The sequence below is a fragment of the Staurois parvus genome, unplaced genomic scaffold (assembly GCF_062004578.1).
Source record: "Staurois parvus isolate SC_StPar_1 unplaced genomic scaffold, SC_StPar_1.0 ptg000106l, whole genome shotgun sequence".
NCBI lineage: Eukaryota > Metazoa > Chordata > Amphibia > Anura > Ranidae > Staurois > Staurois parvus.
In genome coordinates this window covers 306,536-331,756 of record NW_028317902.1, presented here as the reverse complement: position 1 = coordinate 331,756, position 25,221 = coordinate 306,536, and the positions used below count along the sequence as shown (strand labels likewise).

The following is a 25,221-nucleotide window of genomic DNA, read 5'->3' as shown; positions in this document are numbered from 1 at the left end:
GTCAAAATTATCCTTCTCTGGCCAGGCTCTACTCTACTCTGAAAAATGCAAATGCTCTAGTGGATATAGTGCCATTATAGGGCAGATAGGCAAAAGATGAAGAAAAGCTACAGGTGCAGGTCTGGTTACAGACCTGGACAATGCAATACAGACCCACCTTGTAAAGATTCATCCCGATCACACCCCCCCTCCATTAGTACAGATCCCCAGTAACCACCAGTACAGACATCCCAGTACACCTCCCGAAATATAGACAACACGCAGTAAAGACATCTTGGTGCGGACCCTTCCCAGTAAGGACTCCCTCAGTGCAGTCACCCTCAGTACAGATCCCCAGTACAGATTCCCCATTGCAGAAAAGCAAAGTGGAGCCCCCTTCAGTTTAAACTTTCCCAGTGCAGATTCACCCTGTACAGTCCACATCACTACAGACCCCTCCTGAGTACAGACCCTTCCATAGACACACCCAGTACAGAACCTCTGCACTAATGACCCACCCAGAAAACACAACCCTCAGTACACAAACTATTATTGCACACACATTTGCTGTGTTGCTGATGCTTTGGTCAAAAAGATTCTGCTGTCTGTCCTCCGTAGAGGGGTATACCTTCTTCCCCGTTTTACAGTCGAGACGGCGCACACAGACGGGACAGCAGTGCAGAGTTCATACTCTTCCAGTCCCCTAGAAGGATCGGCCTCAAGCGGAGATCTGCCTAGGTGAAAGATCAGCCGCGAAGGATGCAACCTCTAGGGGGTGCTGAAACAGTATAGAAACTCATGTATGACTTTCACATCAAAGATCAAAAATGCATGCTATTTTTGAAACACCGTGCTCTGCAAAGTATGGTAGTGTGCTTCAATGCAGTTAACTATGGACATGACCCTATGCAGACATTCCAAGGATAGACACTCTCAGTACAGAATCGCCTTGTACAGGTCACCCCCCAACTACAGACGCCTCCAATGGAAAAGACCCCCCAGTAACCACCAGTACAAACACCCCTCAGCACAGACACTCCAGTACACCCCCAGATGTTTTGACACTCCTCAGTGAAGACATCCGAAAGCAGACCCCTTCAGTAAAGACTACAAATTCTGAATCAATCCTCTGCCCACTGCTTTACACTCTTTTTTAGCAAAATTTCCACAACAGGGATTTTTAGTTCACATGTATATCAATACATGTTTAAGGTGGCCAACTGCGTCAAAATAATCCTTCTCTGGCCAGGATCTACTCTACTCTGAAAAATGCAAATGCTCTAGTGGATATAGTGCCATTTTAGGGCAGATAGGCAAAAGATGAAGAAAAGCTACAGGTGCAGGTCTGGTTACAGACCTGGACAATGCAATACAGACCCACCTTGTAAAGATTCATCCCAATCACACCCCCCCTCCATTAGTACAGATCCCCAGTAACCACCAGTACAGACACCCCAGTACACCTCCTGAAAAAAGACAACCCTCAGTAAAGACATCTTGTGCGGACCCTCCCCAGTAAGGACTCCCGCAGTGCAGTCCCCCTCAGTACAGATCCCCAGTACAGATTCCCCATTGCAGAAAAACCAAGTGGAGTCCCCCTCAGTTTAAACCTTCCCAATGCAGATTCACCCTGTACAGTCCACATAAGTACAGACCCCTCCTGAGTACAGACCCTTCCATAGACACACCCAGTAAAGAACCCCTGAACTAATGACCCACCCACAAAACAAAACGCTTAGTACACAAACCATTATTGCACACACATTTGCTGTGTTGCGGATGCTCAGGTCAAAAAGGTTCTGCTGTCTGTCCTCCGTAGAGGGGTATACCTTCTTCCCCGTTTTACAGTCGAGACGGCGCACACAGACGGGACAGCAGTGCAGAGTTCATACTCTTCCAGTCCCCTAGAAGGATCGGCCTCAAGCGGAGATCTGCCTAGGTGAAAGATCAGCCGCGAAGGATGCAACCTCTAGGGGGTGCTGAAACAGTATAGAAACTCATGTATGACTTTCACATCAAAGATCAAAAATGCATGCTATTTTTGAAACACCGTGCTCTGCAAAGTATGGTAGTGTGCTTCAATGCAGTTAACTATGGACATGACCCTATGCAGACATTCCAAGGATAGACACTCTCAGTACAGAATCGCCTTGTACAGGTCACCCCCCAACTACAGACGCCTCCAATGGAAAAGACCCCCCAGTAACCACCAGTACAAACACCCCTCAGCACAGACACTCCAGTACACCCCCAGAAGTATTGACACTCCTCAGTGAAGACATCCGAGAGCAGACCCCCTTCAGTAAAGACTACAAATTCTGAATCAATCCTCTGCCCACTGCTTTACACCCTTTTTTAGCAAAATTTCCACAACAGGGATTTTTAGTTCACATGTATTTCAATACATGTTTAAGGTGGCCAACTGCGTCAAAATTAAACTTCTCTGGCCAGGCTCTACTCTACTCTGAAAAATGCAAATGCTCTAGTGGATATAGTGCCATTATAGGGCAGATAGGCAAAAGATGAAGAAAAGCTACAGGTGCAGGTCTGGTTACAGACCTGGACAATGCAATACAGACCCACCTTGTAAAGATTCATCCCGATCACACCCCCCCTCCATTAGTACAGATCCCCAGTAACCACCAGTACAGACATCCCAGTACACCTCCCGAAATATAGACAACCCGCAGTAAAGACATCTTGGTGCGGACCCTTCCCAGTAAGGACTCCCTCAGTGCAGTCACCCTCAGTACAGATCCCCATAACAGATTCCCCATTGCAGAAAAGCAAAGTGGAGCCCCCTTCAGTTTAAACCTTCCCAGTGCAGATTCACCCTGTACAGTCCACATCACTACAGACCCCTCCTGAGTACAGACCCTTCCATAGACACACCCAGTACAGAACCCCTGCACTAATGACCCACCCAGAAAACACAACCCTCAGTACACAAACCATTATTGCACACACATTTGCTGTGTTGCTGATGCTCTGGTCAAAAAGATTCTGCTGTCTGTCCTCCGTAGAGGGGTATACCTTCTTCCCCGTTTTACAGTCGAGACGGCACACACAGACGGGACAGCAGTGCAGAGTTCATACTCTTCCAGTCCCCTAGAAGGATCGGCCTCAAGCGGAGATCTGCCTAGGTGAAAGATCAGCCGCGAAGGATGCAACCTCTAGGGGGTGCTGAAACAGTATAGAAACTCATGTATGACTTTCACATCAAAGATCAAAAATGCATGCTTTTTTTGAAACACCGTGCTCTGCAAAGTATGGTAGTGTGCTTCAATGCAGTTAACTATGGACATGACCCTATGCAGACATTCCAAGGATAGACACTCTCAGTACAGAATCGCGTTGTACAGGTCACCCCCCCAACTACAGACGCCTCCAATGGAAAAGACCCCCCAGTAACCACCAGTACAAACACCCCTCAGCACAGACACTCCAGTACACCCCCAGATGTTTTGACACTCCTCAGTGAAGACATCCGAGAGCAGACCCCTTCAGTAAAGACTACAAATTCTGAATCAATCCTCTGCCCACTGCTTTACACTCTTTTTTAGCAAAATTTCCACAACAGGGATTTTTAGTTCACATGTATTTCAATACATGTTTAAGGTGGCCAACTGCGTCAAAATAATCCTTCTCTGGCCAGGATCTACTCTACTCTGAAAAATGCAAATGCTCTAGTGGATATAGTGCCATTTTAGGGCAGATAGGCAAAAGATGAAGAAAAGCTACAGGTGCAGGTCTGGTTACAGACCTGGACAATGCAATACAGACCCACCTTGTAAAGATTCATCCCAATCACACCCCCCCTCCATTAGTACAGATCCCCAGTAACCACCAGTACAGACACCCCAGTACACCTCCCGAAATATGGACAACCCGCAGTAAAGACATCTTGGTGCGGACCCTTCCCAGTAAGGACTCCCTCAGTGCAGTCACCCTCAGTACAGATCCCCATAACAGATTCCCCATTGCAGAAAAGCAAAGTGGAGCCCCCTTCAGTTTAAACCTTCCCAGTGCAGATTCACCCAGTACAATCCAAAGCAGTACAGACCCCTCCTGAGTACAGACCCTTCCATAAACACACCCAGTACAGAACCCCTGCACTAATGACCCACCCAGAAAACACAACCCTCAGTACACAAACCATTATTGCACACACATTTGCTGTGTTGCTGATGCTCTGGTCAAAAAGGTTCTGCTGTCTGTCCTCCGTAGAGGGGTATACCTTCTTCCCCGTTTTACAGTCGAGACGGCGCACACAGACGGGACAGCAGTGCAGAGTTCATACTCTTCCAGTCCCCTAGAAGGATCGGCCTCAAGCGGAGATCTGCCTAGGTGAAAGATCAGCCGCGAAGGATGCAACCTCTAGGGGGTGCTGAAATAGTATAGAAACTCATGTATGACTTTCACATCAAAGATCAAAAATGCATGCTATTTTTGAAACACAGTGCTCTGCAAAGTATGGTAGTGTGCTTCAATGCAGTTAACTATGGACATGACCCTATGCAGACATTCCAAGGATAGACACTCTCAGTACAGAATCGCCTTGTACAGGTCACCCCCCAACTACAGACGCCTCCAATGGAAAAGACCCCCCAGTAACCACCAGTACAAACACCCCTCAGCACAGACACCCCAGTACACCCCCAGAAGTAATGACACTCCTCAGTGTAGACATCCGAGAGCAGACCCCCTTCAGTAAAGACTACAAATTCTGAATCAATCCTCTGGCCACTGCTTTACACCCTTTTTTAGCAAAATTTCCACAACAGGGATTTTTAGTTCACATGTATTTCAATACATGTTTAAGGTGGCCAACTGCGTCAAAATTAAACTTCTCTGGCCAGGCTCTACTCTACTCTGAAAAATGCAAATGCTCTAGTGGATATAGTGCCATTATAGGGCAGATAGGCAAAAGATGAAGAAAAGCTACAGGTGCAGGTCTGGTTACAGACCTGGACAATGCAATACAGACCCACCTTGTAAAGATTCATCCCAATCACACCCCCCCTCCATTAGTACAGATCCCCAGTAACCACCAGTACAGACACCCCAGTACACCTCCCGAAATATAGACAACCCGCAGTAAAGACATCTTGGTGCGGACCCTTCCCAGTAAGGACTCCCTCAGTGCAGTCACCCTCAGTACAGATCCCCATAACAGATTCCCCATTGCAGAAAAGCAAAGTGGAGCCCCCTTCAGTTTAAACTTTCCCAGTGCAGATTCACCCTGTACAGTCCACATCAGTACAGACCCCTCCTGAATACAGACCCTTCCATAGACACACCCAGTACAGAACCCCTGCACTAATGACCCACCCAGAAAACACAACCCTCAGTACACAAACCATTATTGCACACACATTTGCTGTGTTGCTGATGCTCTGGTCAAAAAGATTCTGCTGTCTGTCCTCCGTAGAGGGGTATACCTTCTTCCCCGTTTTACAGTCGAGACGGCGCACACAGACGGGACAGCAGTGCAGAGTTCATACTCTTCCAGTCCCCTAGAAGGATCGGCCTCAAGCGGAGATCTGCCTAGGTGAAAGATCAGCCGCGAAGGATGCAACCTCTAGGGGGTGCTGAAACAGTATAGAAACTCATGTATGACTTTCACATCAAAGATCAAAAATGCATGCTATTTTTGAAACACCGTGCTCTGCAAAGTATGGTAGTGTGCTTCAATGCAGTTAACTATGGACATGCCCCTATGCAGACATTCCAAGGATAGACACTCTCAGTACAGAATCGCCTTGTACAGGTCACCCCCCAACTACAGACACCTCCAATGGAAAAGACCCCCCAGTAACCACCAGTACAAACACCCCTCAGCACAGACACCCCAGTACACCCCCAGAAGTATTGACACTCCTCAGTGAAGACATCCGAGAGCAAACCCCCTCAGTAAAGACTACAAATTCTGAATCAATCCTCTGCCCACTGCTTTACACCCTTTTTTAGCAAAATTTTCACAACAGGGATTTTTAGTTCACATGTATTTCAATACATGTTTAAGGTGGCCAACTGCGTCAAAATTAAACTTCTCTGGCCAGGCTCTACTCTACTCTGAAAAATGCAAATGCTCTAGTGGATATAGTGCCATTATAGGGCAGATAGGCAAAAGATGAAGAAAAGCTACAGGTGCAGGTCTGGTTACAGACTTGGACAATGCAATACAGACCCACCTTATAAAGATTCATCCCAATCACACCCCCCCTCCATTAGTACAGATCCCCAGTAACCACTAGTACAGACACCCCAGTACACCTCCTGAAAAAAGACAACCCTCAGTAAAGACATCTTGTGCGGACCCTCCCCAGTAAGGACTCCCGCAGTGCAGTCCCCCTCAGTACAGATCCCCAGTACAGATTCCCCATTGCAGAAAAACCAAGTGGAGTCCCCCTCAGTTTAAACCTTCCCAATGCAGATTCACCCTGTACAGTCCACATCAGTACAGACCCCTCCTGAGTACAGACCCTTCCATAGACACACCCAGTACAGAACCCCTGAACTAATGACCCACCCACAAAACACAACCCTCAGTACACAAACCATTATTGCACACACATTTGCTGTGTTGCTGATGCTCTGGTCAAAAAGATTCTGCTGTCTGTCCTCCGTAGAGGGGTATACCTTCTTCCCCGTTTTACAGTCGAGACGGCGCACACAGACGGGACAGCAGTGCAGAGTTCATACTCTTCCAGTCCCCTAGAAGGATCGGCCTCAAGCGGAGATCTGCCTAGGTGAAAGATCAGCCGCGAAGGATGCAACCTCTAGGGGGTGCTGAAACAGTATAGAAACTCATGTATGACTTTCACATCAAAGATCAAAAATGCATGCTATTTTTGAAAAACCGTGCTCTGCAAAGTATGGTAGTGTGCTTCAATGCAGTTAACTATGGACATGACCCTATGCAGACATTCCAAGGATAGACACTCTCAGTACAGAATCGCCTTGAACAGGTCACCCCCCAACTACAGACGCCTCCAATTTAAAAGACCCCCCAGTAACCACCAGTACAAACACCCCTCAGCACAGACACCCCAGTACACTCCCAGAAGTTTTGACACTCCTCAGTGAAGACATCCGAGAGCAGACCCCCTTCAGTAAAGACTACAAATTCTGAATCAATCCTCTGCCCACTGCTTTTCACCCTTTTTTAGCAAAATTTTCACAACAGGGATTTTTAGTTCACATGTATATCAATACATGTTTAAGGTGGCCAACTGCGTCAAAATAATCCTTCTCTGGCCAGGATCTACTCTACTCTGAAAAATGCAAATGCTCTAGAGGATATAGTGCCATTTTAGGGCAGATAGGCAAAAGATGAAGAAAAGCTACAGGTGCAGGTCTGGTTACAGACCTGGACAATGCAATACAGACCCACCTTGTAAAGATTCATCCCAATCACACCCCCCCTCCATTAGTACAGATCCCCAGTAACCACCAGTACAGACACCCCAGTACACCTCCTGAAAAAAGACAACCGTCAGTAAAGACATCTTGTGCGGACCCTCCCCAGTAAGGACTCTCGCAGTGCAGTCCCCCTCAGTACAGATCCAAAGTACAGATTCCCCATTGCAGAAAAACCAAGTGGAGTCCCCCTCAGTTTAAACCTTCCCAATGCAGATTCACCCTGTACAGTCCACATCAGTACAGACCCCTCCTGAGTACAGACCCTTCCATAGACACACCCAGTACAGAACCCCTGAACTAATGACCCACCCACAAAACACAACCCTCAGTACACAAACCATTATTGCACACACATTTGCTGTGTTGCTGATGCTCTGGTCAAAAAGATTCTGCTGTCTGTCCTCCGTAGAGGGGTATACCTTCTTCCCCGTTTTACAGTCGAGACGGCGCACACAGACGGGACAGCAGTGCAGAGTTCATACTCTTCCAGTCCCCTAGAAGGATCGGCCTCAAGCGGAGATCTGCCTAGGTGAAAGATCAGCCGCGAAGGATGCAACCTCTAGGGGGTGCTGAAACAGTTTAGAAACTCATGTATGACTTTCACATCAAAGATCAAAAATGCATGCTATTTTTGAAAAACCGTGCTTTGCAAAGTATGGTAGTGTGCTTCAATGCAGTTAACTATGGACATGACCCTATGCAGACATTCCAAGGATAGACACTCTCAGTACAGAATCGCCTTGTACAGATCACCCCCCAACTACAGACGCCTCCAATGGAAAAGACCCCCCAGTAACCACCAGTACAAACACCCCTCAGCACAGACACCCCAGTACACTCCCAGAAGTTTTGACACTCCTCAGTGAAGACATCCGAGAGCAGACCCCCTTCAGTAAAGACTACAAATTCTGAATCAATCCTCTGCCCACTGCTTTACACCCTTTTTTAGCAAAATTTTCACAACAGGGATTTTTAGTTCACATGTATATCAATACATGTTTAAGGTGGCCAACTGCGTCAAAATAATCCTTCTCTGGCCAGGATCTACTCTACTCTGAAAAATGCAAATGCTCTAGTGGATATAGTGCCATTTTAGGGCAGATAGGCAAAAGATGAAGAAAAGCTACAGGTGCAGGTCTGGTTACAGACCTGGACAATGCAATACAGACCCACCTTGTAAAGATTCATCCCAATCACACCCCCCTCCATTAGTACAGATCCCCAGTAACCACCAGTACAGACACCCCAGTACACCTCCTGAAAAAAGACAACCCTCAGTAAAGACATCTTGTGCGGACCCTCCCCAGTAAGGACTCTCGCAGTGCAGTCCCCCTCAGTACAGATCCCCAGTACAGATTCCCCATTGCAGAAAAACCAAGTGGAGTCCCCCTCAGTTTAAACCTTCCCAATGCAGATTCACCCTGTACAGTCCACATCAGTACAGACCCCTCCTGAGTACAGACCCTTCCATAGACACACCCAGTACAGAACCCCTGAACTAATGACCCACCCACAAAACACAACCCTCAGTACACAAACCATTATTGCACACACATTTGCTGTGTTGCTGATGCTCTGGTCAAAAAGATTCTGCTGTCTGTCCTCCGTAGAGGGGTATACCTTCTTCCCCGTTTTACAGTCGAGACGGCGCATACAGACGGGACAGCAGTGCAGAGTTCATACTCTTCCAGTCCCCTAGAAGGATCGGCCTCAAGCGGAGATCTGCCTAGGTGAAAGATCAGCCGCGAAGGATGCAACCTCTAGGGGGTGCTGAAACAGTATAGAAACTCATGTATGACTTTCACATCAAAGATCAAAAATGCATGCTATTTTTGAAACACCGTGCTCTGCAAAGTATGGTAGTGTGCTTCAATGCAGTTAACTATGGACATGATCCTATGCAGACATTCCAAGGATAGACACTCTCAGTACAGAATCGCCTTGTACAGGTCACCCCCAACTACAGACGCCTCCAATGGAAAAGACCCCCCAGTAACCACCAGTACAAACACCCCTCAGCACAGACACCCAAGTACACCCCCAGAAGTAATGACACTCCTCAGTGTAGACATCCGAGAGCAGACCCCCTTCAGTAAAGACTACAAATTCTGAATCAATCAATCCTCTGCCCACTGCTTTACACCCTTTTTTAGCAAAATTTCCACAACAGGGATTTTTAGTTCACATGTATTTCAATACATGTTTAAGGTGGCCAACTGCGTCAAAATTAAACTTCTCTGGCCAGGCTCTACTCTACTCTGAAAAATGCAAATGCTCTAGTGGATATAGTGCCATTATAGGGCAGATAGGCAAAAGATGAAGAAAAGCTACAGGTGCAGGTCTGGTTACAGACCTGGACAATGCAATACAGACCCACCTTGTAAAGATTCATCCCAATCACACCCCCCCTCCATTAGTACAGATCCCCAGTAACCACCAGTACAGACATCCCAGTACACCTCACAAAATATTGACAACCCGCAGTAAAGACATCTTGGTGCGGACCCTTCCCAGTAAGGACTCCCTCAGTGCAGTCACCCTCAGTACAGATCCCCATAACAGATTCCCCATTGCAGAAAAGCAAAGTGGAGCCCCCTTCAGTTTAAACCTTCCCAGTGCAGATTCACCCTGTACAGTCCACATCACTACAGACCCCTCCTGAGTACAGACCCTTCCATAGACACACTCAGTACAGAACCCCTGCACTAATGACCCACCCAGAAAACACAACCCTCAGTACACAAACCATCATTGCACACACATTTGCTGTGTTGCTGATGCTCTGGTCAAAAAGATTCTGCTGTCTGTCCTCCGTAGAGGGGTATACCTTCTTCCCCGTTTTACAGTCGAGACGGCGCACACAGACGGGACAGCAGTGCAGAGTTCATACTCTTCCAGTCCCCTAGAAGGATCGGCCTCAAGCGGAGATCTGCCTAGGTGAAAGATCAGCCGCGAAGGATGCAACCTCTAGGGGGTGCTGAAACAGTATAGAAACTCATGTATGACTTTCACATCAAAGATCAAAAATGCATGCTATTTTTGAAACACCGTGCTCTGCAAAGTATGGTAGTGTGCTTCAATGCAGTTAACTATGGACATGACCCTATGCAGACATTCCAAGGATAGACACTCTCAGTATAGAATCGCCTTGTACAGGTCACCCCCCAACTACAGACGCCTCCAATGGAAAAGACCCCCCAGTACACCCCCAGAAGTTTTGACACTCCTCAGTGAAGACATCCGAGAGCAGGCCCCCTTCAGTAAAGACTACAAATTCTGAATCAATCCTCTGCCCACTGCTTTACACTCTTTTTTAGCAAAATTTCCACAACAGGGATTTTTAGTTCACATGTATTTCAATACATGTTTAAGGTGGCCAACTGCGTCAAAATAATCCTTCTCTGGCCAGGATCTACTCTACTATGAAAAATGCAAATGCTCTAGTGGATATAGTGCCATTTTAGGGCAGATAGGCAAAAGATGAAGAAAAGCTACAGGTGCAGGTCTGGTTACAGACCTGGACAATGCAATACAGACGCACCTTGTAAAGATTCATCCCAATCACACCCCCCCTCCATTAGTACAGATCCCCAGTAACCACTAGTACAGACACCCCAGTACACCTCCTAAAAAAAGACAACCCTCAGTAAAGACATCTTGTGCGGACCCTCCCCAGTAAGGACTCCCGCAGTGCAGTCCCCCTCAGTACAGATCCCCAGTACAGATTCCCCATTGCAGAAAAACCAAGTGGAGCCCCCTCAGTTTAAACCTTCCCAATGCAGATTCACCCTGTACAGTCCACATAAGTACAGACCCCTCCTGAGTACAGACCCTTCCATAGACACACCCAGTACAGAACCCCTGAACTAATGACCCACCCACAAAACAAAACGCTTAGTACACAAACCATTATTGCACACACATTTGCTGTGTTGCTGATGCTCTGGTCAAAAAGGTTCTGCTGTCTGTCCTCCGTAGAGGGGTATACCTTCTTCCCCGTTTTACAGTCGAGACAGCGCACACAGACGGGACAGCAGTGCAGAGTTTATACTCTTCCAGTCCCCTAGAAGGATCAGCCTCAAGCGGAGATCTGCCTAGGTGAAAGATCAGCCGCGAAGTATGCAACCTCTAGGGGGTGCTGAAACAGTATAGAAACTCATGTATGACTTTCACATCAAAGATCAAAAATGCATGCTATTTTTGAAACACCGTGCTCTGCAAAGTATGGTAGTGTGCTTCAATGCAGTTAACTATGGACATGACCCTATGCAGACATTCCAAGGATAGACACTCTCAGTACAGAATCGCCTTGTACAGGTCACCCCCCAACTACAGACGCCTCCAATGGAAAAGACCCCCCAGTAACCACCAGTACAAACACCCCTCAGCACAGACACCCCAGTATACCCCCAGAAGTAATGACACTCCTCAGTGTAGACATCCGAGAGCAGACCCCCTTCAGTAAAGACTACAAATTCTGAATCAATCCTCTGCCCACTGCTTGACACACTTTTTAGCAAAATTTTCATAACAGGGATTTTTAGTTCACATGTATTTCAATACATGTTTAAGGTGGCCAACTGCGTCAAAATTAAACTTCTCTGGCCAGGATCTACTCTACTCTGAAAAATGCAAATGCTCTAGTGGATATAGTGCCATTTTAGGGCAGATAGGCAAAAGATGAAGAAAAGCTACAGGTGCAGGTCTGGTTACAGACCTGGACAATGCAATACAGACCCACCTTGTAAAGATTCATCCCAATCACACCCCCCCTCCATTAGTACAGATCCCCAGTAACCACCAGTACAGACATCCCAGTACACCTCACGAAATATTGACAACCCGCAGTAAAGACATCTTGGTGCGGACCCTTCCCAGTAAGGACTCCCTCAGTGCAGTCACCCTCAGTACAGATCCCCATAACAGATTCCCCATTGCAGAAAAGCAAAGTGGAGCCCCCTTCAATTTAAACCTTCCCAGTGCAGATTCAACCTGTACAGTCCACATCACTACAGACCCCTCCTGAGTACAGACCCTTCCATAGACACACTCAGTACAGAACCCCTGCACTAATGACCCACCCAGAAAACACAACCCTCAGTACACAAACCATCATTGCACACACATTTGCTGTGTTGCTGATGCTCTGGTCAAAAAGATTCTGCTGTCTGTCCTCCGTAGAGGGGTATACCTTCTTCCCCGTTTTACAGTCGAGACGGCGCACACAGACGGGACAGCAGTGCAGAGTTCATACTCTTCCAGTCCCCTAGAAGGATCGGCCTCAAGCGGAGATCTGCCTAGGTGAAAGATGAGCCGCGAAGGATGCAACCTCTAGGGGGTGCTGAAACAGTATAGAAACTCATGTATGACTTTCACATCAAAGATCAAAAATGCATGCTATTTTTGAAACACCGTGCTCTGCAAAGTATGATAGTGTGCTTCAATGCAGTTAACTATGGACATGACCCTATGCAGACATTCCAAGGATAGACACTCTCAGTACAGAATCGCCTTGTACAGGTCACCCCCCAACTACAGACGCCTCCAATGGAAAAGACCCCCCAGTACACCCCCAGAAGTTTTGACACTCCTCAGTGAAGACATCCGAGAGCAGGCCCCCTTCAGTAAAGACTACAAATTCTGAATCAATCCTCTGCCCACTGCTTTACACTCTTTTTTAGCAAAATTTCCACAACAGGGATTTTTAGTTCACATGTATTTCAATACATGTTTAAGGTGGCCAACTGCGTCAAAATTATCCTTCTCTGGCCAGGATCTACTCTACTATGAAAAATGCAAATGCTCTAGTGGATATAGTGCCATTTTAGGGCAGATAGGCAAAAGATGAAGAAAAGCTACAGGTGCAGGTCTGGTTACAGACCTGGACAATGCAATACAGACGCACCTTGTAAAGATTCATCCCAATCACACCCCCCCTCCATTAGTACAGATCCCCAGTAACCACTAGTACAGACACCCCAGTACACCTCCTGAAAAAAGACAACCCTCAGTAAAGACATCTTGTGCGGACCCTCCGCAGTAAGGACTCCCGCAGTGCAGTCCCCCTCAGTACAGATCCCCAGTACAGATTCCCCATTGCAGAAAAACCAAGTGGAGTCCCCCTCAGTTTAAACCTTCCCAATGCAGATTCACCCTGTACAGTCCACATCAGTACAGACCCCTCCTGAGTACAGACCCTTCCATAGACACACCCAGTACAGAACCCCTGAACTAATGACCCACCCACAAAACACAACCCTCAGTACACAAACCATTATTGCACACACATTTGCTGTGTTGCTGATGCTCTGGTCAAAAAGATTCTGCTGTCTGTCCTCCGTAGAGGGGTATACCTTCTTCCCCGTTTTACAGTCGAGACGGCGCACACAGACGGGACAGCAGTGCAGAGTTCATACTCTTCCAGTCCCCTAGAAGGATCGGACTCAAGCGGAGATCTGCCTAGGTGAAAGATCAGCCGCGAAGGATGCAACCTCTAGGGGGTGCTGAAACAGTATAGAAACTCATGTATGACTTTCACATCAAAGATCAAAAATGCATGCTATTTTTGAAACACCGTGCTCTGCAAAGTATGGTAGTGTGCTTCAATGCAGTTAACTATGGACATGACCCTATGCAGACATTCCAAGGATAGACACTCTCAGTACAGAATCGCCTTGTACAGGTCACCCCCCAACTACAGACGCCTCCAATGGAAAAGACCCCCCAGTAACCACCAGTATAAACACCCCTCAGCACAGACACCCCAGTATACCCCCAGAAGTAATGACACTCCTCAGTGTAGACATCCGAGAGCAGACCCCCTTCAGTAAAGACTACAAATTCTGAATCAATCCTCTGCCCACTGCTTGACACACTTTTTAGCAAAATTTTCATAACAGGGATTTTTAGTTCACATGTATTTCAATACATGTTTAAGGTGGCCAACTGCGTCAAAATAATCCTTCTCTGGCCAGGCTCTACTCTACTCTGAAAAATGCAAATGCTCTAGTGGATATAGTGCCATTATAGGGCAGATAGGCAAAAGATGAAGAAAAGCTACAGGTGCAGGTCTGGTTACAGACCTGGACAATGCAATACAGACCCACCTTCTAAAGATTCATCCCGATCACACCCCCCCTCCATTAGTACAGATCCCCAGTAACCACCAGTACAGACATCCCAGTACAACTCCCGAAATATAGACAACACGCAGTAAAGACATCTTGGTGCGGACCCTTCCCAGTAAGGACTCCCTCAGTGCAGTCACCCTCAGTACAGATCCCCATAACAGATTCCCCATTGCAGAAAAGCAAAGTGGAGCCCCCTTCAGTTTAAACCTTCCCAGTGCAGATTCACCCAGTACAGTCCACAGCAGTACAGACCCCTCCTGAGTACAGACCCTTCCATAAACACACCCAGTACAGAACCCCTGCACTAATGACCCACCCAGAAAACACAACCCTCAGTACACAAACCATTATTGCACACACATTTGCTGTGTTGCTGATGCTCTGGTCAAAAAGGTTCTGCTGTCTGTCCTCCGTAGAGGGGTATACCTTCTTCCCCGTTTTACAGTCGAGACGGCGCACACAGACGGGACAGCAGTGCAGAGTTCATACTCTTCCAGTCCCCTAGAAGGATCGGCCTCAAGCGGAGATCTGCCTAGGTGAAAGATCAGCCGCGAAGGATGCAACCTCTAGGGGGTGCTGAAACAGTATAGAAATTCATGTATGACTTTCACATCAAAGATCAAAAATGCATGCTATTTTTGAAACACCGTGCTCTGCAAAGTATGGTAGTGTGCTTCAATGCAGTTAACTATGGACATGACCCTATGCAGACATTCCAAGGATAGACACTCTCAGTACAGAATCGCCTTGTACAGGTCACCCCCCAACTACAGACGCCTCCAATGGAAAAGACCACCCAGTAACCACCAGTACATACACCCCTCAGCACAGACACTCCAGTGCACCCCCAGAAGTATTGACACTCCTCAGTGAAGACATCCGAGAGCAGACCCCCTTCAGTAAAGACTACAAATTCTGAATCAATCCTCTGCCCACTGCTTTACAAACTTTTTTAGCAAAATTTACACAACAGGGATTTTTAGTTCACATGTATTTCAATACATGTTTAAGGTGGCCAACTGCGTCAAAATTATCCTTCTCTGGCCAGGCTCTACTCTACTCTGAAAAATGCAAATGCTCTAGTGGATATAGTGCCATTATAGGGCAGATAGGCAAAAGATGAAGAAAAGCTACAGGTGCAGGTCTGGTTACAGACCTGGACAATGCAATACAGACCCACCTTGTAAAGATTCATCCCGATCACACCCCCCCTCCATTAGTACAGATCCCCAGTAACCACCAGTACAGACATCCCAGTACACCTCCCGAAATATAGACAACACGCAGTAAAGACATCTTGGTGCGGACCCTTCCCAGTAAGGACTCCCTCAGTGCAGTCACCCTCAGTACAGATCCCCAGTACAGATTCCCCATTGCAGAAAAGCAAAGTGGAGCCCCCTTCAGTTTAAACTTTCCCAGTGCAGATTCACCCTGTACAGTCCACATCACTACAGACCCCTCCTGAGTACAGACCCTTCCATAGACACACCCAGTACAGAACCTCTGCACTAATGACCCACCCAGAAAACACAACCCTCAGTACACAAACTATTATTGCACACACATTTGCTGTGTTGCTGATGCTTTGGTCAAAAAGATTCTGCTGTCTGTCCTCCGTAGAGGGGTATACCTTCTTCCCCGTTTTACAGTCGAGACGGCGCACACAGACGGGACAGCAGTGCAGAGTTCATACTCTTCCAGTCCCCTAGAAGGATCGGCCTCAAGCGGAGATCTGCCTAGGTGAAAGATCAGCCGCGAAGGATGCAACCTCTAGGGGGTGCTGAAACAGTATAGAAACTCATGTATGACTTTCACATCAAAGATCAAAAATGCATGCTATTTTTGAAACACCGTGCTCTGCAAAGTATGGTAGTGTGCTTCAATGCAGTTAACTATGGACATGACCCTATGCAGACATTCCAAGGATAGACACTCTCAGTACAGAATCGCCTTGTACAGGTCACCCCCCAACTACAGACGCCTCCAATGGAAAAGACCCCCCAGTAACCACCAGTACAAACACCCCTCAGCACAGACACTCCAGTACACCCCCAGATGTTTTGACACTCCTCAGTGAAGACATCCGAAAGCAGACCCCTTCAGTAAAGACTACAAATTCTGAATCAATCCTCTGCCCACTGCTTTACACTCTTTTTTAGCAAAATTTCCACAACAGGGATTTTTAGTTCACATGTATATCAATACATGTTTAAGGTGGCCAACTGCGTCAAAATAATCCTTCTCTGGCCAGGATCTACTCTACTCTGAAAAATGCAAATGCTCTAGTGGATATAGTGCCATTTTAGGGCAGATAGGCAAAAGATGAAGAAAAGCTACAGGTGCAGGTCTGGTTACAGACCTGGACAATGCAATACAGACCCACCTTGTAAAGATTCATCCCAATCACACCCCCCCTCCATTAGTACAGATCCCCAGTAACCACCAGTACCGACACCCCAGTACACCTCCTGAAAAAAGACAACCCTCAGTAAAGACATCTTGTGCGGACCCTCCCCAGTAAGGACTCCCGCAGTGCAGTCCCCCTCAGTACAGATCCCCAGTACAGATTCCCCATTGCAGAAAAACCAAGTGGAGTCCCCCTCAGTTTAAACCTTCCCAATGCAGATTCACCCTGTACAGTCCACATAAGTACAGACCCCTCCTGAGTACAGACCCTTCCATAGACACACCCAGTAAAGAACCCCTGAACTAATGACCCACCCACAAAACAAAACGCTTAGTACACAAACCATTATTGCACACACATTTGCTGTGTTGCGGATGCTCAGGTCAAAAAGGTTCTGCTGTCTGTCCTCCGTAGAGGGGTATACCTTCTTCCCCGTTTTACAGTCGAGACGGCGCACACAGACGGGACAGCAGTGCAGAGTTCATACTCTTCCAGTCCCCTAGAAGGATCGGCCTCAAGCGGAGATCTGCCTAGGTGAAAGATCAGCCGCGAAGGATGCAACCTCTAGGGGGTGCTGAAACAGTATAGAAACTCATGTATGACTTTCACATCAAAGATCAAAAATGCATGCTATTTTTGAAACACCGTGCTCTGCAAAGTATGGTAGTGTGCTTCAATGCAGTTAACTATGGACATGACCCTATGCAGACATTCCAAGGATAGACACTCTCAGTACAGAATCGCCTTGTACAGGTCACCCCCCAACTACAGACGCCTCCAATGGAAAAGACCCCCCAGTAACCACCAGTACAAACACCCCTCAGCACAGACACTCCAGTACACCCCCAGAAGTATTGACACTCCTCAGTGAAGACATCCGAGAGCAGACCCCCTTCAGTAAAGACTACAAATTCTGAATCAATCCTCTGCCCACTGCTTTACACCCTTTTTTAGCAAAATTTCCACAACAGGGATTTTTAGTTCACATGTATTTCAATACATGTTTAAGGTGGCCAACTGCGTCAAAATTAAACTTCTCTGGCCAGGCTCTACTCTACTCTGAAAAATGCAAATGCTCTAGTGGATATAGTGCCATTATAGGGCAGATAGGCAAAAGATGAAGAAAAGCTACAGGTGCAGGTCTGGTTACAGACCTGGACAATGCAATACAGACCCACCTTGTAAAGATTCATCCCGATCACACCCCCCCTCCATTAGTACAGATCCCCAGTAACCACCAGTACAGACATCCCAGTACACCTCCCGAAATATAGACAACCCGCAGTAAAGACATCTTGGTGCGGACCCTTCCCAGTAAGGACTCCCTCAGTGCAGTCACCCTCAGTACAGATCCCCATAACAGATTCCCCATTGCAGAAAAGCAAAGTGGAGCCCCCTTCAGTTTAAACCTTCCCAGTGCAGATTCACCCTGTACAGTCCACATCACTACAGACCCCTCCTGAGTACAGACCCTTCCATAGACACACCCAGTACAGAACCCCTGCACTAATGACCCACCCAGAAAACACAACCCTCAGTACACAAACCATTATTGCACACACATTTGCTGTGTTGCTGATGCTCTGGTCAAAAAGATTCTGCTGTCTGTCCTCCGTAGAGGGGTATACCTTCTTCCCCGTTTTACAGTCGAGACGGCACACACAGACGGGACAGCAGTGCAGAGTTCATACTCTTCCAGTCCCCTAGAAGGATCGGCCTCAAGCGGAGATCTGCCTAGGTGAAAGATCAGCCGCGAAGGATGCAACCTCTAGGGGGTGCTGAAACAGTATAGAAACTCATGTATGACTTTCACATCAAAGATCAAAAATGCATGCTTTTTTTGAAACACCGTGCTCTGCAAAGTATGGTAGTGTGCTTCAATGCAGTTAACTATGGACATGACCCTATGCAGACATTCCAAGGATAGACACTCTCAGTACAGAATCGCGTTGTACAGGTCACCCCCCCAACTACAGACGCCTCCAATGGAAAAGACCCCCCAGTAACCACCAGTACAAACACCCCTCAGCACAGACACTCCAGTACACCCCCAGATGTTTTGACACTCCTCAGTGAAGACATCCGAGAGCAGACCCCTTCAGTAAAGACTACAAATTCTGAATCAATCCTCTGCCCACTGCTTTACACTCTTTTTTAGCAAAATTTCCACAACAGGGATTTTTAGTTCACATGTATTTCAATACATGTTTAAGGTGGCCAACTGCGTCAAAATAATCCTTCTCTGGCCAGGATCTACTCTACTCTGAAAAATGCAAATGCTCTAGTGGATATAGTGCCATTTTAGGGCAGATAGGCAAAAGATGAAGAAAAGCTACAGGTGCAGGTCTGGTTACAGACCTGGACAATGCAATACAGACCCACCTTGTAAAGATTCATCCCAATCACACCCCCCCTCCATTAGTACAGATCCCCATTAACCACTAGTACAGACACCCCAGTACACCTCCTGAAAAAAGACAACCCTCAGTAAAGACATCTTGTGCGGACCCTCCCCAGTAAGGACTCCCGCAGTGCAGTCCCCCTCAGTACAGATCCCCAGTACAGATTCCCCATTGCAGAAAAGCAAAGTGGAGCCCCCTTCAGTTTAAACCTTCCCAGTGCAGATTCACCCTGTACAGTCCACATCAGTACAGACCCCTCCTGAGTACAGACCCTTCCATAGACACACCCAGTACAGAACCCCTGAACTAATGACCCACCCACAAAACACAACCCTCAGTACACAAACCATTATTGCACACACATTTGCTGTGTTGCTGATGCTCTGGTCAAAAAGATTCTGCTGTCTGTCCTCCGTAGAGGGGTATACCTTCTTCCCCGTTTTACAGTCGAGACGGCGCACACAGACGGGACAGCAGTGCAGAGTTCATACTCTTCCAGTCCCCTAGAAGGATCGGCCTCAAGCGGAGATCTGCCTAGGTGAAAGATCAGCCGCGAAGGATGCAACCTCTAGGGGGTGCTGAAACAGTATAGAAATTCATGTATGACTTTCACATCAAAGATCAAAAATGCATGCTATTTTTGAAACACCGTGCTCTGCAAAGTATGGTAGTGTGCTTCAATGCAGTTAACTATGGACATGACCCTATGCAGACATTCCAAGGATAGACACTCTCAGTACAGAATCGCCTTGTACAGGTCACCCCCCAACTACAGACGCCTCCAATGGAAAAGACCACCCAGTAACCACCAGTACATACACCCCTCAGCACAGACACTCCAGTGCACCCCCAGAAGTATTGACACTCCTCAGTGAAGACATCCGAGAGCAGACCCCCTTCAGTAAAGACTACAAATTCTGAATCAATCCTCTGCCCACTGCTTTACACCCTTTTTTAGCAAAATTTCCACAACAGGGATTTTTAGTTCACATGTATTTCAATACATGTTTAAGGTGGCCAACTGCGTCAAAATTATCCTTCTCTGGCCAGGCTCTACTCTACTCTTAAAAATGCAAATGCTCTAGTGGATATAGTGCCATTATAGGGCAGATAGGCAAAAGATGAAGAAAAGCTACAGGTGCAGGTCTGGTTACAGACCTGGACAATGCAATACAGACCCACCTTGTAAAGATTCATCCCGATCACACCCCCCCTCCATTAGTACAGATCCCCAGTAACCACCAGTACAGACACCCCAGTACACCTCCTGAAAAAAGACAAGCCTCAGTAAAGACATCTTGTGCGGACCCTCCCCAGTAAGGACTCCCGCAGTGCAGTCCCCCTCAGTACAGATCCCCAGTACAGATTCCCCATTGCAGAAAAACCAAGTGGAGTCCCCCTCAGTTTAAACCTTCCCAATGCAGATTCACCCTGTACAGTCCACATCAGTACAGACCCCTCCTGAGTACAGACCCTTCCATAGACACACCCAGTACAGAACCCCTGAACTAATGACCCACCCACAAAACACAACCCTCAGTACACAAACCATTATTGCACACACATTTGCTGTGTTGCTGATGCTCTGGTCAAAACGATTCTGCTGTCTGTCCTCCGTAGAGGGGTATACCTTCTTCCCCGTTTTACAGTCGAGACAGCGCACACAGACGGGACAGCAGTGCAGAGTTCATACTCTTCCAGTCCCCTAGAAGGATCGGCCTCAAGCGGAGATCTGCCTAGGTGAAAGATCAGCCGCGAAGGATGCAACCTCTAGGGGGTGCTGAAACAGTATAGAAACTCATGTATGACTTTCACATCAAAGATCAAAAATGCATGCTATTTTTGAAACACCGTGCTCTGCAAAGTATGGTAGTGTGCTTCAATGCAGTTAACTATGGACATGACCCTATGCAGACATTCCAAGGATAGACACTCTCAGTACAGAATCGCCTTGTACAGGTCACCCCCCAACTACAGACGCCTCCAATGGAAAAGACCCCCCAGTAACCAGCAGTACAAACACCCCTCAGCACAGACACCCCAGTACACCCCCAGAAGTATTCACACTCCTCAGTGAAGACATCCGAGAGCAGACCCCCTTCAGTAAAGACTACAAATTCTGAATCAATCCTCTGCCCACTGCTTTACACCCTTTTTTAGCAAAATTTTCACAACAGGGATTTTTAGTTCACATGTATTTCAATACATGTTTAAGGTGGCCAACTGCGTCAAAATTAAACTTCTCTGGCCAGGCTCTACTCTACTCTGAAAAATGCAAATGCTCTAGTGGATATAGTGCCATTATAGGGCAGATAGGCAAAAGATGAAGAAAAGCTACAGGTGCAGGTCTGGTTACAGACCTGGACAATGCAATACAGACCCACCTTGTAAAGATTCATCCCAATCACACCCCCCCTCCATTAGTACAGATCCCCAGTAACCACTAGTACAGACACCCCAGTACACCTCCTGAAAAAAGACAACCCTCAGTAAAGACATCTTGTGCGGACCCTCCCCAGTAAGGACTCCCGCAGTGCAGTCCCCCTCAGTACAGATCCCCAGTACAGATTCCCCAGTACAGATTCCCCATTGCAGAAAAGCAAAGTGGAGCCCCCTTCAGTTTAAACCTTCCCAGTGCAGATTCACCCTGTACAGTCCACATCAGTACAGACCCCTCCTGAGTACAGACCCTTCCATAGACACACCCAGTACAGAACCCCTGAACTAATGACCACCCACAAAACAAAACGCTTAGTACACAAACCATTATTGCACACACATTTGCTGTGTTGCTGATGCTCTGGTCAAAAAGATTCTGCTGTCTGTCCTCCGTAGAGGGGTATACCTTCTTCCCCGTTTTACAGTCGAGACGGCGCACACAGACGGGACAGCAGTGCAGAGTTCATACTCTTCCAGTCCCCTAGAAGGATCGGCCTCAAGCGGAGATCTGCCTAGGTGAAAGATCAGCCGCGAAGGATGCAACCTCTAGGGGGTGCTGAAACAGTATAGAAACTCATGTATGACTTTCACATCAAAGATCAAAAATGCATGCTATTTTTGAAACACCGTGCTCTGCAAAGTATGATAGTGTGCTTCAATGCAGTTAACTATGGACATGCCCCTATGCAGACATTCCAAGGACAGACACCCTCAGTACAGAATCGCCTTGTACAGGTCACCCCCCAACTACAGACACCTCCAATGGAAAAGACCCCCCAGTAACCACCAGTACAAACACCCCTCAGCACAGACACCCCAGTACACCCCCGGACGTATTGACACTCCTCAGTGATGACATCCGAGAGCAGACCCCCTTCAGTAAAGACTAGAAATTGTGAATCAATCCTCTGCCCACTGCTTTACACCCTTTCTAGCAAACTTTCCACAACAGGGATTTTTACTTTGATTGCCCAAAAGTTAATCCCTTCCTGCCTAGTGTCATTCATACCCTGTTTCCCCTAAAATAAGACCTACCCCGAAAAAAAGACCTAGTACTATTTTTGAGAATTGCTAAAGTATCAGACCTACCCTGAAAATAAGACCTAGTTGTGATCAGGGCTTTTTTTTTCAGCTGGAATGTGGCAGAACGCCTTTCCGCCACCTCTGGCTCTGGCACTGGCCCTGCGCACACCCATATCTACCGTCTCTTATAAACACAAGCGTGGCTCAACTTACAGCACCATCCGCTCCCACAGAACCTCCCTACTTCTGTACTCAGTGTGGGACAGGGAAGGAACAGATATATGCGGGTGCACTATGCAGTGTGTTTAGGAGTGGGGCTTCTCCTCCTGCAGCCTAATGCATGGAAGCCAATGCCTTAGGGGTAATCACCGGCCAGTGGGGAAGTGGCGGAGTGGTGAGTAAGTGTGCTTGGTGCACTGTGTGGGAAGACCCAAAATGGGAGTTACTATAAAGAGAGGCCGGCTGCTGACAGCTGTGTTTTGCAAAGCTAGCTAACCATATGAGGGCAGTGGAGGGGGATGTGCAAAGGTGAGCTACAGTCAGGTGTTGCAGAGGTAAATTGAGTCAGGTGAGTTGCAGACAGGGTGCATAGGTGAGCTGCGGCTGGGGGGGTGCAGAGGTGAGCTGAGTTGCAACCCACCTTTGCACCCCCCAACCACAGCTCAGCTCTGCATCCCACGTCTGCAACTCACCCCTGCACTCTGTCTGTGGCTCATATCTGCACCCTGTCTGAAAGTCACCTGTCAAGTCAAATCTGCAGCACCTGACTGCAGCTCACAACTGTCATCAGCCGGCCCTCTCCATAGTAACCCTCATCCACAACTGCCTGCAGCTCACCTCTGCACCCCCTGTCCACACCTGGACATTTAAAAAATAAGACCTACCCCAAAAATAAGACCTAGTGTGTTTTTTGGAGCCAAAAAAAATATAAGACAGTGTCTTATTTTCAGGGAAACACGGTAGTGTCAGTGCTTTTTATTAGCAGTGATCACTGGGGATGTCAGTGGCAGTTAGTTCCCCCCAGTGTCAGAATGCCCACCGCAGTCCCACTATAAGTTGCTGATCGCCGTCATTACTAGTACAACTGAAAATTCCAGTATATATACACCGCCATTTGTAGATGCTATAAACCAGTTAATGTACATGTATTTGTAGCAGAATACATTTTGGCTTAAATATATGACGAAATTTGATTTTTTAAAATTTTTTTTAAATTGTGTTTTATAGCAAAAAGTCAAAAATATTTTTTTTTATTTCATAAAATTGTCGGTCTTTATTGTGTAAAAAATTTAAAAACCCGTACAAGCGATCAAATACCACTGAAGGAAAACCCTATTTGTGGAGGGGAAAAGGACATCAATTTCAATTGGGTGCAGTGTTGCATGACCGCGCAATTGTCAGTTAAAGTAACACAGCACCAAAAATGTCCTGGTCAGGAAGGGGGATCCTTAGGTGGGTAAGTGGTATGTGAGCCTGAGTGTGATGGAGCCATGTCCCAGACCTGCACTACTACAGGAATAAAGAGGCTGCAAGGTCATCCTGCAATCATCTGCTTCTTCCCATGTTTATCTATTGCTGCTTCTACAGATCAGGGGGCTGGCTGTGCACACAGGAGATCGATCCTATGAAAGACCTGTACATACACATGACATTCTGTCCCATCACCCGATGATTGCAGACCACAGCTCCGCCTACAACCAATTACCTCACCGATCATTCATATATATACTAATATAAAAGATACACTGTACTCGCCCCCTGCTCCGCAATCTCCTCCTTCATTCTCTCAGAGATGAAATGATCACCGCCCACATGTTGCTGGCTCCACCTGCTTGCACAGGCTTCGCAATCCATTGGTCCGTTGGTCTGCCACTCAACAACGCCGAATCGATGTTGATCCCAGGAGAGCCAGCTGCAGACTGAGCAGTGGTGTTGGGGTTGCTAAGCAACACTCGTGTCTCCTCCCACTTCCTGCCCTCCCTCAGACTCCTCCCACTTCCGGTCCCCAGTCTCCTCCCACGGCCTTTCCTTTGGCTCCTCCCACTTCCGGCCCCCAGTCTCCTCTACAATAGAGTCTGGCTGCAGAATGGAGCTCCATTTTTAATAGGAAACACATGACTTCCACTCCCCTTTTTTTTGCTAGTGAACTTTAATGCAACAAACAAGCAGAGGCTGTAGAGTGGAGCTCCAGTCGACAGGAAACATGTGACCTCCACTCCAAATGTTTTAACGTTCATTAACAAAAACAAATGGTGGAATGGAGGTCACATGTTTTCTGTCGAAAGTGGAGCTCCAGTCTTCAGCCAGCTTTTCCAATGAAAAACCTTTTGTGGAAGAATGTGGCCAATGAGGAGCTGGACAGCTGTGACCCGGAAGTGTTGGCTGTGTGCTCCATGCGGTGACTGAGGCAGTGATG

At 47.3% G+C, this 25,221-nt stretch overlaps 1 pseudogene; it reads left to right on the top strand.

The window, feature by feature from the left end:
- Positions 1-25,207, top strand: part of LOC149467510 (eEF1A lysine and N-terminal methyltransferase-like) — a 62,597-nt pseudogene extending 37,390 nt beyond the window's left edge.
- Positions 25,208-25,221: the final 14 nt, after the last annotated feature.